This window comes from Bombus vancouverensis, chromosome 8, assembly GCF_051014615.1.
Source record: "Bombus vancouverensis nearcticus chromosome 8, iyBomVanc1_principal, whole genome shotgun sequence".
Lineage (NCBI taxonomy): Eukaryota > Metazoa > Arthropoda > Insecta > Hymenoptera > Apidae > Bombus > Bombus vancouverensis.
In genome coordinates this window covers 15767464-15787455 of record NC_134918.1, presented here as the reverse complement: position 1 = coordinate 15787455, position 19992 = coordinate 15767464, and the positions used below count along the sequence as shown (strand labels likewise).

Here is a 19992-nt window from a genome sequence, read left to right as displayed (position 1 = left end):
ATATCAGGTAGTTTATTTTTTCAGTTGCGATACATTCCGATGTTATGTGGATAAACGCGATTAATACGTTCAATTCGAATTGGCTTTAATTAAGCTTTCAACAAAACGTAATCAGAGCATCACTTTTACGAGTATATCAAAATTTCTATAATTCGTAGAAGAATTCTACAATAATTAGTTATCTTGTCTTTAATTCGCTGTACGTACAGTATGAAGGGAATTTAATTAAAATTAATTACTTCGTCTCGTTACAAGCACTGAAAGAGCGGTAAATTTGTTCATTTTCAAAGCCTATAAACTCCAATCTCCTTTCAGAAAATATTCATTTTTGTTCGCACGTTTGCATAGCACTTTATTGCGAGTGAAGGTTAAAAATTTAAAAGTTCAAGTTTCCAAGCAACCATCGACTGACGATAAGTTTTACCGACTACAGGTAGATTCATAAGTAATTTCGTGTTTCTTATAATGAATGTCGATTGTCTCTCGTTTATGTATTTACGTCTTTGTAAAATATTATAAAAGTAGTATTATAAGTGAGACTGATTATGAACTTCGTAAGTAACGAATAAGTATTGTCTCATAAAATATTATCGACTTATCCTTCACTACGCTTTTAATACCAAAATCGATATGTGTCTAAAAGGAAAAAACTAAAATACAGAAGTTATCAATTACATCTTTTAATTTCAGGTGTAACGTTAATTTGTGTAACTTAATATTTCAAACAAAGTAAGGATTTGAACGACTAATAATTAATAACAAATTCTCTTTTAACGTTATACTAATTAAATATGAACTGTATAAATATATAATTAGAATTTTGTGTCATGCAAATTAAACGAAACACTGAAAGAACATTAAAGAACCTGTATATTATCATCAATATAATTAATGTAATTACGTGTTGTTAATTTTCCAACAAAATTCCGTTTTATCCCCAACTTGAACGTCATATACAGAATAAATTAATTTATACTATATTGTTTATTACATTATTAATATTAACTTTTCTATTCATATCTTAATATAATCATATTCTAACAATTTATATTATTATATAAATAAACATTATGTACTAATCCAAAATCCAAAATGAATAAAATACATTTAATTTGAATGTAATTCTACATGACGGCAGAAAAGTATTAGCTAGATGCAATAAAGAAAACTGGGAAATTTAAATTATTTCTCAGATTCAGAAAATAGTACTCAATACATCGTTATTTCCTTATATCTCTTACTAAAGTATCAATGATTGTAATGAATATCAACGATTTTAATGAGTATAAATGAGTATAAACGAGTAGTACTTATATTGCCACGTTATAATTAATAATACCATCAATCTTCTAACTAACTATTAGACGTATCTACCTACTGTAATTACGTAGAAACATCAGTGAAAGTATAGTAAGCTCATCTCCAAATTACATCATTAGTCTGTAATCTCATTTGAACGCTGCACATGATTTCTCTTCTCCGAGGCATCATCGAACGAGGCACAAAGAGAAGAGGAATTACTAAATAGTCATAACAATTTATTTCGTCTCAATCTCGTGTCAAAGAGTATTACGCTAATTGAGAAGTTCAAGATAGTAAAGGATGCAAGTTCAAAAAATAATAAAAAACGAATCACTTCGTAGAGAAAGATTCCATGCAGAATGTAACAAACAGAAGCTATATGTACTAGACATTTGTTTAAGTATCATTAACATTTTACCCACGGGGCATAGTATAAAGTACCTATTATACAAATAAATACGTGTAATTAATTTTACACATTGTTTTTACCACTTATTTTTCCTTTTCCTTTCTTTATAGCGTTCGAGTGATAAGTGGATTGTTTCTTGTACTTGTATGATTCATCATTTCAACCCATCAATTCCGTAATACACAGAATATTCGTGTTAGAATAATTAAACCTAACTAATGACAAGCGTGGCTTACTTATTAATCCAATTTCATGGCTGTCAATTTAGCTTTGTTTAAACAAGACAAAGAACACCGCAATATCACGTGCAAATAATATTGCAATCAGTCGCAAGTTGTTATTGTATAGCACGTATTCGCGTATGCACGCGTGGAATAATCGCTAACCAACTTGCGTGCCTTTACAATGTAACAGCCTTATGTATTCATAAAGTGCATCAATTATTCATCAGGCTTGGAGCTGAATGGGCCACGAGAAGAAAATCGCTAAATTTCCTTGCTTTCTCAGGCTTACTTGTTAGCTATGTTTAAAGAAATGCGAGACGCGAGATGATCCATCGTCGATTATGTAACTTTTTTGCAATTATTACAAGCTCAATTACGATGTTGGAACACGGAAGAGGTGTACGGATCTGATGAATAACGCGAAAGGAAGCAAATATAGATACTTATACGCAGGTATACACACGCGTAACAACTTATGCGTATAAATCCGATCGCAACGGGTTCCGTATTACGAGAGAATTAGAATTAGAACAGATCTGCAATTATAGAAAGTATCTAATTATAGAAACGTTAAATGATAGAATAGTATCCAATGTGATGTTCGTTTTCAAGTGTTTTGTTGGGAAAGGGTTGGTCAAGGAATAGCTTTCTCTGCTCGATGAAGATATTAATTACTAATTTATTAGTAAGAGAAACAAGTCGTTTAAGAAGAATTTACGAAGCTACTTAAAGAAAAAGTGTTTGAAATAAACGCTGCACATACTGCTTTATAATATGTTAATTCTCTGAAGATAAAACATCTTCCCATCCTTCCCAATTTTTTCTTAACATGAATTTTTTAAACACATTCATAGAAAATAGACCAGATAGTCCTGATGGTTCAGATAGGCCACATAGTTGAGAAATAGACCAAAATACGTCATCCATAAAAGTTAGAAATAATTTCAGTCTAGTCTTACAATGGTCAATTAAACGGAAACTTTGAATAGCACGTTTCGAAGAAATTTTTATTGACAATTCTGTTAAAACTAGAGCTACCGAAGTGGTCAAAATCGATGGTTGTTTGCCATAAAATCGGTTTTATAAATTTACATCGATCCATTTTGGGACAGTTGACTGATGTATTTTAAAATACTTGTATTATATAAATTTCTTCGTACACCGTACATTTTAATTTGTTGCTCTTAAACTCCACGAATTATATACTTTATATATTTTTAAAATCTTACGCTGTAATAGTTCCAGTGTTAAGAATCCAATCGTTTTGCTCGCAACGACCAAACACAAGACAGCGAAGCACAAAGCGAATCACATTCTGTTATCTACCAAGCCCTGCAACGGATCAAACGACTTCCATTCTCTCAGCGGAATTAAATCGAATCAAGAATAAAGGGTAAGGAAGAGACGGAGCGTTGATTTACTCGGTTCTCTTGGTGCCAACAGAGACTTTATCTTTATCGTTGGTTCGCACGGTCTGTAACGGTGCTGAATTCCCTTGGGATCAGTCGTCGTGGCACAAGTGTAGGATGCAAATTCGCCCGACGAACCCTTGGAATTCGACGACGCTTCCGCTGTTTTGATCGCGGTTCACCGAGAATTCACAGCTACGATCACGTCGCATTTACATCTGAATAAGAGCGAAAAGAACCGAGTGAACGCGCTTTCAATTCGTGTGTATTGCGAATTCTACTTGAAAATAGGGTAGAGCATAGGTGAATTTGCTGCTGATTGAGTGGCAAGTTGGATGCGATTTTGATCACGTATTTCAGGATGAGGTTACGGGGTTGTCGCGTTTAAAGGAAGATAGTTTCTGGAGAGCAAATTTGGGATATTTGTGCGTGTTAAATATGTAAAAGATACGTAGTATTTCAAATACGTGTATGTAAAAGTGCAAAATATATCAGCAATATGTTCGGTATAGGGTAAAATTAAAGGGTAGAATAAAGAGATAACAATAAGAAGACGTATTGAGATTCTCAAACCGTTCGTGATAAATTAAAACTTACTTACAAACGCAAAATAGATATTTAACACTAGAAATACCACGCCAGTCGAAACTACTGGTTCTACAATTTTACAAATGTGTCAACCCTCGCTTGGGGATCATGATCCCAGATGGATTAATAATGTACTACATGACATGGAATTCCTTCTGTAAGAAAGTAATAAATCGATAAATATACAAATATTCCATTACTACGTATTTTTTAAAAACCAGTCATTTTGTCTGGGTTTGATAGAAATAGCTTTGTGTTAACTATCGGTAGTTCTAGTGTCAATGATAATTTAACACAGATTTTAAGTATTTTCGTGTGTACTATAAACCGTATGAAATATTTAATTTGCGATAGAATATTTAACGATAGATATTTAACAATATCTTTGCAATTATTCCGATATTCTATGGTCTGTTTCTTCATAAGCTGTTTCTTCGAACTTACAATTTGCAGGTAAGATATAATGTTTATCTACTTCTACGTATAATATATATATTAAAAAATCATAAATTTACGACTTGATTAATTAATTATTCTTAATATCGGCTAACCTTCGGAGGAAAAACATTACGAAAGAAAAGACAACGCATTGATCTTCCTATCCCGGTGTTTGCACACAGTCATATTGATCAATCGTCTTCCATATCTAAACAGATATGCGGAGCTTGCGAAATTTCTTTACACAGAATTGCAATAGGTACAGGGACGCACTTGAAATTTCTTTATGTACCTACATATAAGTACACTCGATGGAAAGTAAGCGAGGCAACTAAGGTGGTATTTTGTAAACGTAATTTTATCGACACGAATCGACACACTTAGAAGAATTATCTATTTCACGCTCTCACAAGCATTTTTCAATCATTTCTAAATCAACAGAATGTCATGTTATATGAAATGTCAATTCATCATTTTTTTTTTCAACAACTATTTTTATCTTTTTATTTGAAACTGACAATTTTCTCTTTCAAAGATGATTTTAATTTCTTCACATTTTTACATTATACAAACGCATTTTTTCGTAATTCGTTGAAAATCAGATATTTCCTATGTTAGAGCTTAATATTTCTTCATATTTTATAAATATATTACTGTTTCAACAGTTCAAATATCTTCCATTTTAACGCTGGGAAATAGGGTAATCGAAACGAGCGATCATTCGTAATTTTTCATAATTTTATAGATTTACAGCGATGCATTTTGAAAGATTTCAGCGATCTTCTATTAAATTTCTAGATAAACTTATCGATTTGTCTTTTATGTTCTATTACTTGTACATACATATTTTGTATATCCTTTTACACGTATTTTCTTCGCATAAATTACGTCCAGATATCATTTTCCATATACACAGAAATTTTCATGTTAAGTTTCTCTTTCATATGAATTTGATACCTACGTGCTTCGATCATCAGCAATGCTGCTATTAAACTCTGTCTAAAATCTTATGCAATCAGCCAGAAACAAACGCTAAAGGACATTGCTCGAGAAAAGGAAAAGGAAATTAGCATACACGATTCAAAGATAGAATGCAAATCCATCGCCGATCGATCTTTCGTACACGATCGATCGTTCCTCCACGATCGACGTGTTCTACATTTAAATACGCATGAAGATCGGATCGATTACGAAAGTGTCGCACGTGGAATAGCAGAAAATCACTGCGTGTTCGTTCAACGACGTCCAGAAAAATTTGCAACAGGAGTAGGAAAAAGACAGCAGACAAACCAGAGACAGAAAGTCTATTTGCATAACGAGCCACTGATAAATCAATCTATTCGCGAAGAAAGGAATTGCGAAGTGAAGCGTCGACAGGAATAAACAAGCGTGCAATGTGAAACGTGATTTCGTTTCGAGGCTCGTTTCGATCATTTCTGCGGTGGATTCGTGTTAATTGACGGTGAGATCGTTGACTGAGTATTCAACGAACGGACGTAAATGGGGAGAAAAGCGGCAAGTATCGGCTAGAGCGAAACGGTAACGTCACGAGGTACCGTTATGTACATTATTCGTAATATTAGATTGATATTCGTTTGATATGATAGTGGCGTTTAAGATGAACGATGCTTTGTAATAGCATCGTGGAGATCTGGCAGATGCAATGACGAAGAAATATATCGATGGACCAACTTCTCCAAATTTCCCCATAAATTTGTCCTAAAGAATATGACCTTTTTACCTACGTAATCTTTTTTGTAAAATATGATTTTCCAATAATAACATTCAAACAAGAGTAAAAATCATTTACGATATTTAAACGATATTTATTATAGATCTAAAAACAGTATAGTTACCGATAGTTTTAGTTCTTGAAACTTCATGTAGAAACTTTAGAGCCATTATTTTTTTGGTTCTATATTAATCGCAAAATGTTTTCAGAATCGATTCTTGTATCGATTTTACAATAATGTAAATCTTACGCTCATCGCTTTTTTAACTCTCTTCTATTATCCATTTTTATTGCCCACTCTTATCGCGCACTTGTTTAATAATATGAATTACGATACCTTGTCTAAGCTTTAGACTCGAAGAACAGATTTTACGAAACGATCGGACGAACGATCGTATGTTTTATCAATGTATACTAAAGTTTACGGTAGTTGCTCGGTACACGTGTGAGTACGATTAGCTCGTAACAAACATCGTAAGCTGCTGAACGTAACTTTTCTTCTCGTAAGGGGAAGAGATTCGACCACAAGCGGTTAACAAATAAATGACGAGGCTCGTATTCGATGCGTAGTTGGAGATTTCTCCGATCGAGTCGAGGTGAGCGCGAGCTGAAACTTTTCAACGAAGAGCAAAACGTTTCCGCGTTGCGCGTCTCTCTACGGCAGATGCGTGCGAAAGGAACAACTGAACGCGAAAGTTCGCGTTTTATGACCGTGGCATTACGCCGGCGGCAGCCCGGTTGAAACGTTAACGATCGAAACGTTTTCCTGTCTAAGCGACGATGATTCGACGAGTTTCGTAATCCGAGGGTGAAATGCTCCAGCCACGCACACCATCATCCTCGAGAAAAGTTGAGAAACGTTTGAAACGCGTTCGATTACACTACGTTGGATACAAGTCAAGTTTCTGCCACTCACAAAATCTTAAGTAAATCTTAAAATCTTTTCTAATTCGAGCTTCCAATTTTTCGAACGTTTAATTCGACAAGTCCCGAGATCCTCGAATTAACTTTGTCAAATCCACCCAAATGAATGAACTGTATAAACAGAAGATATTAAACGCAACGCAGAAATTCCAATCCCTTTCTATCATTATCCATTACACGATAATTTTCAACAAAATCTTACAAAATCAAACCATCGTAAAAACCGTCAAACCTCTCACATTCGATCTACAATCTTACACGTATTTCACGAAATAGCAATAGAAAAGGAAAAAAGGAATATCTTTTTGTCTCGTGCTCTCCAAAGTGAACTTCGAAACTTCGCTGTTCAATTTCCCGAAAGTATGCCTATCTACGTACCATTGCATAAAGGCACAGACCTCTGCGTAAAAAGGTACAACGCACCTATCAAGAACAGCTCATATTCGCTATAGCGTATCCGAGAGATCAAGGAGAAGACGTATGATCGCATCTTGGTGGAGCATCTCGAAAAAAACTATCGCGTGCGTTTTAGCCAGCTCGGTGGACGACTCGACTCGCGTTCCTGGACGTTCCGCTTCTTCCTTGTCCGCGCAGAGGCGGCTAGAAAAAGCAAAGTGACGCGCAAGGCAGCGAGATGTATCTTGGGCAAACGCCACCACAAATCACCGCGATCGTTTCGCGAGAACGAGCGGAACCAAGTCCCTCTGGACGTCTTCTTCTTCTTCTTCTTCTTCCTCCTCTTCTTCTTCTTCTTCTTCTTCTTCGACAACGAGGGGAAAAAGAAATAGCCGGAAAAAGAGGGGAAAGTCTGGCGTGGAAAGGCTCGCGAGCACCATTTTCTCGCCTTCGACCAAGAAGCTTAATTGCGCGGATACCGTTTTAACGAAGTTGCGGGGAGAAGTTAATAAACTCTGGCTGAGCAATCAACGCTCATCCATCAGTTATATCGCGCCGTGTAAAACCTTATTGGCGAGTCGTGTTATGGTATACTATATATGCTCGGTGCCTTACTGTCTGCTGTCGTTCACCACAGAGAAACACTCGTTTAAATACTTGAACGCTTTCACCGTAGAACCTGTCGTACGTCCGAGAAATACAAACTATCAAGACTTATAATTACTACGACGAACAATTGGGTATCCTTCTTTTAAAATCTACTGTACAATCCACTACGTCTTAAATGTAAATGCGCGATATATATAAGGTTCAATTCTAGGATAATTCTGAAAATCGAGTTTATTGTGAAAATACTTAAATGAAATACAGAAGTAAACAACAATTAATAACAGTAATAATTAAATAAACAACAGGCAATTAATAACAGTAAACAATAAATAGCAAGTTCTGTGCAATGTCTACCTGAAAATCGAGAATCGATTTTCAACGTCCTGAGCTACCGATCTTTCTCCGTCAATCTTCAATGTTTTAAATAATTACTCTTTCTTCTGTGATCTTGTCTATCTCCGATGTTGGTCTCTGTCCGTCCGTTTGGGAAATGCGTGTCTCTCAAAATGGCTCTGCGTAAAACAAAGAAAGCCGCTCTGTCCGTGAAACAAAAGAAGTCGTGCTGTTCGTAAAACAGAGAAAATACCCTTGTTTATCCGCATTTGAACTCTTAGAGAGTTTACATATATATAGGAGATAATATTTGTTAAGTTTTGCGATATCGTTATTTTAATCGACGGTGAAAGGGTTAAAAGTTGTTTTAAACGACACGAAAGTTTAAAGAAGGCAAATATGGGAACGAAGGTGAATCGCGATTCTCGATGAAAGTCTTAAAACTATGACTCGCAAAGTTGAAGACTTGTATGGCTGGAATTTTCTAATCTGAAATTGAATCGAAGTTGAAACTGGATTCGGACGAACAGGTATTGACGAATGTAATACGAAACAAATCCTTGGAATTCCTTTGTAGGTTCGATAGTAAAGTTGATCCACGTTCGTTCAAAAGATTACAACATTAGTAGTTTGTCGTGTAAAATCTTCCTAATCAAAAATCATCTTCTTTATGTCATATTGCTCGTCCAAAAATTCAGATACGTATACGTAGCTTCACGATTTTGAAACAATCGAAACAATTTTTACAACGTATATATTAACAACGTTAACGAACAGAACTCGTGGAAATGTAAATAGAAATAGAAAATCCCACGAACACATCGATCCTTAATCAGTCAATTTCGCGATTAAATCATATCTTGTAAGAAACGAGTAGCTATGGAAGAACTTTTGAACGACCGTGTACATCCGATTCTTCTGCCGGCGAAACCACAAACAACACCATTCACAATACCTCTCCACTTGAAACCGATCCAGACCACGATGCTCGCAATCGAGGTCATACTCGTCCATAAAAATGGACGCGTTCTCGCGCCACTCCCCTGATTGTTAATCGAAGACGCGATCGAACTACGAAAAACAGAGAAACAAGTGGGCACGTTGGCTTAATTGCCGAGTTAATCTTCGAACAAACCACGGCACGCTGGTACAGTCGATCAACGACAAGAGGTTTCTTATTTTCACGAGGGGTATCGATAATCTTGCACTTCCTACGACGCTGATTACGTTCTTTTCTTCGTTTTCGTTCGCCAGAATGGCGCCGCTCTTCCAACGATTCGCTACGATTCTCTGAATCCTTGTCGTATATCTCGATCGACTTGGAGCGTGCTTATTAACCTCTTTTAATCGCCGATCATTCGTTAAATATCGACGAGAGCGCGAAAGGGGAGACGTAATTCTTAAGATGATTTTTCTGTATCCATTAATCGTCGTAGTATCCATTTCACGATCGTAAAGACGAATTCGTATAAATTCTTATAGCTACGACCTTTCACTTTTTAATCTAATTCTTTAAATTAATAAATCTTAATAAAAAAAAAAAGATCTATTACTATACGTGATATGATAATATTTGTATTTCTGTCCGCCTTGACTTTTGCACAAGTTCGGAATATCGTTGATCTTCGTAATAAAAATTGAGAATTTCATGGATTCTCCATTAAAAACAAGAAAGACGGATGAAATATCAGTGCAGAAATTGAATTTCATCGAAACAAAACTGCTATATCAGTTTTATAAATTATCGCGTAATGATAGAATCTCGTAGTCATAATCGAGTAACAATATCTCGAAATTGTATTTTCTGATAAAAGCAGCTGCAGTGCTTGCGAAAAGCCTCGGCTCTAATAATTTGATTGTACAAATGAAATAGCTTGAAAGTACTTGAATATGCAAAGTATGAAATTTTGTCATATTCTCAAATCTACTCTGCTTATCATACTTTAACGTTAAATAACTCGACCTAAAGTCCTGCCCAACTTAACGATATAATAATCTACGTTTTGTTAAACATGTATTTAAAAGATATAAGTCCCAGAACTCTACTTAATCCTGTTGTTTTCCTCGGATTCTTATGACACAGAGTATTATATTTTTATAGATACTATTAAAATAAATAATTACTAAATATTTAATTTGATATCCAATATTATTTCACTATTGTCTCTGTACGTTCCATACATTTTACGAATAAAACGTTCCAAAAGAGAAGTAAGAAGAGCAGAACGATTAATGATCGAAGCAACAGCCCTAATAAATTCTCCGTAGCTCCGCAAAATCACCAAAGATCTCAGGGATCCGCAAATTACTCACCACTTTGCAGTTTCTCCAATCCCAACTGCTTCCCACTTCCTCCAATTCCACGTTTCACTTCACAATTCACCTGCCATCGGAAGATTCACCTCCTGTATTTATTATTCTCACTTTCCAACCCCGAGCAACGTCCTCGCTATATTTCGTCGCGCTCGGTCCAGCACGGATTGTCCTAACGAGAACAAAATCGGTGAATAGAGACGCGCGATTAATCAAGCAGAACCCGCGTGCTTTTATCGTGTCCCTCGTGCGGAACTTTATCGTCGCGTTGCAGAGATAATGCCGGGCCGTCTGCACGCCGACACGCTCACAGCGTCCCCGAAGCCCGACGCGCGTTAAATCGTGTAGAAATCCAGGTTGGATGTGCACCGGCCTGAAGCCGCAGAACTCGCGTCCCTGACCTGCTCAACCGGTGGCCTCGATGAATCACGCGACCGGTAGATCTTCGGCAAGACAATCGACGAAAGTTCTCAGTCGGTTGCAGGGTCAGGGCACTCACTTTCGATTATAGCCAAACGCTTTGTTTCTAATTAATTAAGTAGATTATTTCGTTGGATTTGGTTAGCAGATTGACCCTTTTTAACGTCGATCGATAGCCAGTTTCCGCGGTGTTCTGTTATTGGCTTTCTTGCTTCTCTAAGGTTTGCAAGCTTCTTATAGCTGAGTTCTAGGAACTCACACAGGGCACTCACGTTCGATCGTAGTTAAACACTTTGCTTTTACTTGGTCAAGAAGATTATCAGAATGCCAGATCGATCTTTTAACGCGATTCGATACTCAATTTCTGCAGTATTCTATCGCCTCTTTTGCTTACGAAGCTTCTATACGATTTCCAAGCTTCTTATAGGTTGGTTCTGGAGAGATTCTGTAAAACGCTGTAAGCTTTCGTTAGTTGGTTCCGTAAAGTTTGTATAATTGTGCACGCGGACGTTCGTGAACTCTTACAGTTCACTTTTGTAGATTTTGTACAACCTTTTAACTTGATTTTCTTGTTGTTTTCTCAGAATAGCGTAGGCTTCCTCGATTTGCTTCTTCTTCGACTTAGGCGTAATTCTCTAGCAGTTTTTAGTACACTTTTATAGATTTTCGTATGTTTTAAGACTTTCTTAATTTACTTTTGGAGCTTTTGTAGAGTACTACAGTTTACTTGCGTAATCTTTGAAACATTTTACGGCAAAATACTGCATACTTTTCTTGCTTGCTCCCTTAATCTTTTACAGATTACAGTAAGCTTCCTTAACTTATCTCTATAGCTTTTGTGAAATTCTCTGAGAATCGTTAGCACGCTTCTGTACCTTTCGTGAAGTTCCGTAAACTTCCTCAACTTGCTTACCTAGCTTTTACAAAGTACTAGGAAGCTTTCTCCGCTGTAGCGTTAACGAAGTTCTCTGAACTTTTACACTTTTCTGTCTTTCTTTCGTCGATCTATTAAATCTTTGATCCTTCTTCACCTTCTACTTTCTTTTTCCTTTCTTCTACTGCGAACAAAATTTATATAATCTTTGTAAGCTACTCTTGCATCGTAATTTAGTATAATTGTCTTACGCTGAAATCAATGGCCTGTACGCACACTCGCCTTCAATGAAGTTTTAATTTTAACGAATTACTTTTAATTAGAAAAACTCTTTTGTTTCGAAAAGTAATAATTAAACGAATAACTTTTGAAAATTTGCAAATTCTATTTCGAAAAATTTGTTTGCGCAAACAACGGGAATATTATACAAATTAACGAGAATGCTTCGCTGGGAAAAGTGAGTTATGAAATTAGAAAAATTTATAATTGATTGCAATAATTCTACGCGGGTAGAAAGTATGTATAACGAAGCTGTATTTAATCCTGATTACAACGGAGTACACTTTTACGAAGTCTTAAAATTCCTTCCTTTATTATCTTCAATAATCTCGAGTTTCTTATTTCACGAGAAAGCTCGTGGTATTCCTTGGGAACAATAAATTCGTGGCCTTCGAGTTTAATCTTCAACGATGTTGCAGCCCTTAATTCCAGAAGTTGTTCGAGTTCGTTAGACTCGATTGAAGTGGAAGTTTCGCGATTGCGGTTTAACTTCCCGATACGATATTTCACTCGATTTTATTACACTTTTGATCAACGAACTCCTCTTTTGATTCGATCTTTGATTAATGGAAGAAATATGTTTCTACTAACAATGTTGCGATTGGAATCTTATTTCCATTGTGAAAAGCTTCGTTTCGTGCTGTACAATGTCCATTGAATAAAATGATCCGAAGAAAAGAAACGTTTCATAGAAGCACGATCACTGAAATAAGGATTTCTGATTTAAAAAAGCAATAAATATTACATCGAAACGGCGATTCTCTATCGGTTCATGAAGATTTAATTCAATCCCGGAACTTTAAATCGAATCCGTTGTTGCTATATTTTTCTACAAATCGACTCCTCTTTATCGTGTCAACGATATATTATTCGTTATCTTCGAAATGTCAATACGGCTTATTATCAGGTTGCGTCTGAATAGGTCTGAACAAACTAAGCCGGTGATTTATTCCACGATTTTACACTACGATCCTCGATACGACACTTTTCAAACCGGTTTTCTCGCCTGGTTATCTCAATTCCCTCGCTAACCTAATTCTTTCTTTTCTACTCTAATGATCGCCGTATCTCTTCGATAAAAAAAGAAAACGAAGAAAAATCACTTTATGAATCATCGAACTATTATCGATTAATTTACTTTTCATTTAGAACATTTCCCGATCTCGATTTCCTAATCCCAAGACCAAAACACTTTGCTCGTCTTCAAAGGAAACAAAGTTATCGGCTAATCTGAAGCTGTTTTTCATTCAGAACATTTCTTTAATCTTTCAAGAGTACAAAACACTTAGATTCTCGCGAAGGAAAAAGTTATCGATCGCTCGTGCTAAAATTTCCTAATCTCCAATTTAAGACACTTTATTCGTCCTCGCTACGACAAAAGAAATAATTACCGATCGATCACGCTAAAATTCCTTCCTACGGTGAACTGTGAAACTTCACGGCGAACAATTTAACCTTTCACCGCACGTGTTCGTCGAAACTTCGTCTCCGCCAAATTTCCATCCTTAGAACCCGCAATACTCGGATTATCACCCGGCAACTTGCCAATCTAATCCCTCTGTGGTACCGGGCCTCGTTTTCCTCTCGATCGGACAGCAAGAGACGAGGAACTCTCGTGCCAGAAGACAGAACTCTCGATCTCGAGTTCCTTGGACTTCCTCTTGAGAGCAAGTTAACCAACAATCCCGTGGTGTAGCTCTATCTAGATCAGCAACCTGTTGATCAGTCCTTTCGACGACTACCTTCGTTGCACGAGTCTTAACGAACAGATACCCGATCGAAAGTTTGCAATTTATTTAGAGCCAGATCTCGTCGAACATTGATCAGCTATTTGAATTTCCGATCGATTTTCTCGCGGTTAGGTCTTTGTGCACGAGATTCGTGACGATACTGTCGTCGTGAAACGATAGACTAGTCGATAGTCGCTGGAATTACGCTTTCGAGGCTGCTTCAACTGGAAACGGATTCGTCGAGGCGTCCAAACTTGGCCATCCAACTTCTAGATGTCCAAGTTGGACTCTGCGGCGTTGAATCGGCTACTGGGTCTTCCTAGAAAGTGCTTGGTACTCCCTGATTGGAGGCAGAGACGTGTTATGATCGATGGAACATTTGTCTCGTTGCATTAAGCGCAATTGTTTCTTAATTGTACAAAGGTATCGTAATTGGATTTGCTTCCTATTGGTTCTTCGACTGTATCTGTTCTTCTCTGATAAAGTAACGGTTGACCGTGAAGATTTTTTAATGTTTGCAGATAATATAGAAAGACTCTTTTAAAGGTACTTTGTTAGCTTTGTTGAAAGTAAGAAACTTTCTAAGATTCTTGTACCGTTTCTTCCTCTTATTTATTCCGCAAATTGTTTTATTCAACAATCTTACGCGCGTAGGAAAGTTGTGCGGAATTTTCGAACGATCACCGAGTCTTCGCAACCAATAGTTCCCTTCTCTTACGAATAAGAATCCCTTAGAAATCCTATTCCACTCTGCAAGCACGACTGGTGTCTCTACTCACTTCGTCGCAGTATCAACCACGCTCCTAAGCACCAAACAACCCCCCTGAAACACACTTCTCGACTTCTCCTTACCGCGCAATAACAACAATCACACATACACGCACAACGAGTGTCTTTCGATCTTTGCAATTTTATCCAGACTTTTGTCAGAGTACAAATTTCCAGCGACGATCCTCCAACGATTGCAATTTGATTTCTCAATCTATTTGCTATCGACGAGTCTCGTGAATTATCGCGATATCCTCCGAAAGGAGGATCGAGAATAGATCAAAACATCGCGTTGCTGGCGCGAACGAGGATCGAGTCGACGTAGGAGCGCGCAGACCGCGCGTTTTCGAACATGTTTCCCGGCGAAGTTCGATCGATTGGGGGCCGCGATATCGCTCGATCGGTAAGAACGGCGGCCGAGGGTTTGGCGACGAGCCGGAAGCGGCGGCGCGACCAAAATGGCGGAAGGTCAGGGTTCGCGCGGTAGATACGGACAGGACACGCGACAACGAGACCGATCGGAAACGTGTCGAAGGATAAAACCGAGCGCACGGCGCAGGTAAGAGAGGTTTTCGAGCAACTACGAGCCGGTCAGAAGGCGGCGTGTCTTTCTCCCCTGCATCGTGCATCAACTCGCCGGAGAGAGGGAAATGGCGAAACGATGGTAGGAGGTAGAGTGTAGTGCAAAAAGTACGCGGGGAGGGGAGACGTAGGTGAACGCGATAGATCTCTGTTCTCCGGGAATCGGTATCAGGATCCCGATTATAGATCAGATTAAGTACAGTACGTATTCGTACGCGACGATCAAAAAGACGTAGTCGTCTTTGTATAATGCGATCAAAGGATCGCAACTACCGTCCAATATATCGCGATCAAAAAAATTCCAATCACTCTCGTATAACGCGAACAAAAAAATTGACCTCGTGTCACGCGATCAAGAAATTGCAATCGACCTCGTTCCATATTTCCACGTTTTTTTTTTTTTCATGAATTTTTGAACGAAAATCCTAGCGATCATGCCCGTATATATTGGGAATACTCTCCCTCTTTTAAGAGGATTTATAATAAGATTTATAATAATATTTCGTGTATAGCATAACGCGTCAGATACTTTGTAACTTGAAAAATAAACTGTAATCTACGTTGTCGTGCGTGATGTTTCTTCGCCTAGTTTGAATCCTGGAGGCGCCCCTACAAATATCGCCCACATATTTTTTAACCCTCGTGTTTATTTCAAATTATCGGTACCACACTTATCGTCTGTAATTAGTGCAATGTCAATGTCGAGAGTAAAAAAGAAAGTGTTACGTTTAAAAAGATACTTGTTGTTAGTAAGATATGGCAAATAATAGCAAACGATATGAAAAATATTTCTTTCTGAATGGTATCGTAAGATCACGCATACACGCTATTAAAATTATTTCTTCGAATGGAATTTCAAACATCCATCAACTGTTACGTCTTTATTAAGTATTACGTTCCTCGCAATTTTAAACGTCCATCACCTGTTACGTCTTTATATTAAGTATTACATTTTTCGCAACAGGTATTACATAATCGAGATGATGCGTTAATAAATTTAATTGCCGGTTAATTTGAAAGTCACTGAGAAACAAGCGGAGATATAACGGAGATCGAACGAAGATACATCTTTTTAAAATAATGCTATATGTACTAAAGCCACGCTCTATTTCCATGATACTGTTTCGTCTGGAAATTGCCCGTCTGAACCGATTCTGAAAATGGAAATCATTAATTATGTGCGCGCTGCTAAAACGGTTAAGGAACATCACGATGTTGAAAGCTTGAGAGGCCGGTTTTTACAGTTACGTTTATGAAAATATGTACGTCTGAAATAGTAAACTGTGAGTGCTTGAATTTCAATAAACCGGACGAAACTTGACGATTATCTGAGAATTATTTAAAGCGAAAATAAAGTCTCCAATGTTAGGAATTTTTAATAAAAAATGATTCAAGTAATTGTTTAGTTTTTAAAATGTCAGTTCTTAGCTGGCAACTCCAAACAACTACTGACAGATTTCGTAGTCTTCTTTTTACGATTGTTAAAGTCACGCACGAGTCTAGCAAAATTGATGTTCGCCCTTTCTGAGATAAAAACATAGTTATACGTATTACATCACTTTAATTACGGCTAAACCCCTTGGGAAAAAAACTAATTAACTTTAGTTTTATAAGTTTTTCAATTTCATTACTCTGTTGGATAATTACTGTTCGACTTGTAGAAAAATACTAAAACAAATAACTTTGGACAAAATGACAAATGACAAAAACTTACTCCTATGATTGTAGTTATCTTAAGAACGTAATTATTTATATTAATTTTAATTCGCAGAGCAAATTACAAATGCAATAATGTTTGTAATATCGCCATTTTTGTCTGCTCTGTAATTTATCGAGTTGATCAAAGGTATAACTGTAGAACAGCTCGATTAGGTGGCATACTTCTTGTAAAATGTTACAGGTCGACAGCTGTAGTTTTAATAACATTGTAGCGAACACCAAGTAGTTTCGCATAAAACTTAGTCGGCTAGAAACAAAGTAAACAAATAATAATCTTATCGACCGGAATTACTGTTTTATCAAGTAATCGATCTTTCACAGGTTCCATAAGCGAAGAAACATGTATAAAACATTGTACAATTCATAAAATAGTATCAATCGTAATCTCCGTATTACGATAATCCCAACAATACTATTTGTTGACTAGAATTTTATAATCAATCTTCTGATATAGAAAATTGAACGTATTTCTTTTCGTTTCGAGTAAAACTTCACTAACAAATTTGTTACTTAATTTCGTATTGGGATAAGGAGATTAGAACTTTACAAAGTTTGTCGAAAAATCTCTTTAAAGATCGCTTTTAAAATTATCTTCGTGTTAATTTTCTGAAGGATTCGATATAACTCTGTGAAGCATCGATTCGTAACGTTCACATGCTTGCTGTTGTAGAACCAACGTTCTACAAAGGAAGAAACATTTCAAAGACGATGCATTCGAGTCGCAATTTTACGCACAGCTGACTTCGCTAACCCTTTGCTGTCAGTTGGTTCCTGCCTAAAGCAACAGGTGGTCGTCGATGCCACGTGTCGATCTTGGAAACAACCTGCAATTTTGCATTTTGCAATCGCAGAATCTAATCAAACCAGCTACAACGATTTGAATAACGTAACATGATACCATCGACGTTAATTTTGCAAATTATTCGGATAAAAATAGACAAAGATTCAACTATATATTTCAGCGAATATATCGGATGTAGAGAAAGGTTCTGTACCGCTATGAATTAGATTTGGCTGCATTTTTTAGAAGACTGGGATAATTTCAATTGTTCGATATTAAAGATACAAAGTGTGTTTTCCACGAACAAAATCTGATAATTAAAACTAATATAAATAATATCTATAAATAAGGTCTAATTTCCATTTGTTAGGAGGTTACGATAATTTCAATTGCTCGATACTAAAGATATCAAAGTCTCCTTTTCCACGAACAAAATCTGATATCTAAAAGGTACAAATCTGATAATTGAAAGTAAAGTGTAACAAATGCAAAGTAAAGATCCAGAAAATCGGAACAACGATACGTATAAGGAAGATTCGAAGACCTCGAATGAAAATTGCTATTTTATAGAAATAAGAAGATTTAATAATTCCAATTAATGTTTATTATTTTAATATTTAATCAAAGAGACGTGGCACGTGAATGAATTACAAAGTAGCCTTTGCCAATCTTTTAGTAGCTCGTATATTGTTCGATAGGGATTTTACAGGTGTACATTAATGGGAACAACGTCGTAAATGACTCATCGTAAAGACAGCCGGAGTTTTGTGTCCATCACGCTACAAATCGTTTAATACGTGTTCGATACAATTTGAACCATCTATTTTAATAATCGGTAGACTTCGTTCCTATATATACGACAGACAGATATACAAGAACATCATATCGTACAAAATAGTAGCAGTAGTATCACCACCAGTTTCGTTCCCACGGATTCTCCTTTTATATACGGTACCCTCTCATTGACCTTCGGTATTTCCAGCTTATCGTTCTATTTCGTAACGAACCTTATAAAAATACGATCTTCTAACTCTTTATTTGGCCACCGTTCCATTCTTTTCTCTATTCGTTTCTCTTTCTAATAAAAATACACAACCTTCCTTTCTTCGTTTCTGAATTTTAGATATATTTCGTAAAAAGTACGATACTCAAAGAGCTACGATAAATCGTAATTTTGTACCCCGTTTTCCTTCACCTTCTTTTTTTACTTTCAATTAGAAACTACGTACGATAATGAATATATGAAATCAAACAGTCTCGCCGAAATCAACCCACAAAAATCTCATTTTTTCTTTGCTTCTCCGCTTTGACGAAGAAATTAAGAACTACCATAAATGAATTATACAGCGACGAATCAATGATAGGAAAATAACAATGTATCTAGATAACGAATATTGATGTATTTCTGAAAAAATATATAAAATATTGAAAGTAAAATACCCATTACGATATCTAATAAATGAAACGAATTTCCATTTTGATTCAATTCCTTCAGCGATTTCCTTAAAAAAATACGTGTCCATAAAAATGTACATCCACATTGTTCCAGCAATAAGCATACAAAATGATACCTAAATATATAAATAAGAAGTTTGATAAAGGCTTAATTAAATTGTTGTCTCGTCCTGACATCAAGAAACTACTAAATATCAATAAAATAAACAAGAACTCTTTTTAACCGGACATTGAGAAGTCACATTTTATTTTTAAGATAGTACCAAACATGAAACAAACAATAAACTTTGTTAAGCAATTTGTCCGATAGTTAACCAAATTATCCTCGATCGTTTCAATCAGTCGCCAAATAAAGAGTTAAAACGCTTTCACCTTGTAGAGCAAAGAATCGAAACGATTACAGTGGTCGTCGCCTCGCTAGTTGCGCGTGTGTCTCGATCGTACATCGTGGAAAACATCCTCTCGTTCACGTCGAAATAAGCTTCTAAACCGAAACTCAGTGGCGTTAGAAAAATGGTAAAAATGGAAAAATTCGATGCTTTCTCTCGATTTTGCACGGTCGTTTTCGTCAATAAATATATACCGTACACAGAGATCGGTCGAAAGAGGAAAACAAGTGAAACATCGCGGAAGGACCTTATTATCTACAAAAAGCCATATTAGATGAGCCATTCGATGACGAAAGACTTTTCTCACTTTTCTACTCC

The 19992-nt window shown here is 36.4% G+C and overlaps 1 protein-coding gene across 1 annotated transcript in view; it reads right to left on the bottom strand.

Annotated features, from left to right (window-relative positions):
* The window catches only part of LOC117153417 (uncharacterized), a 102626-nt gene extending 87311 nt beyond the window's left edge, over positions 1–15315 (bottom strand). The window contains exon 1 of the mRNA XM_076620943.1: positions 10678–15315. The gene's annotated coding sequence lies outside the window, so the exon portion shown is untranslated. The remainder of the gene's footprint in view (positions 1–10677) is intronic.
* Between the last annotated feature and the right edge of the window lie 4677 nt (positions 15316–19992).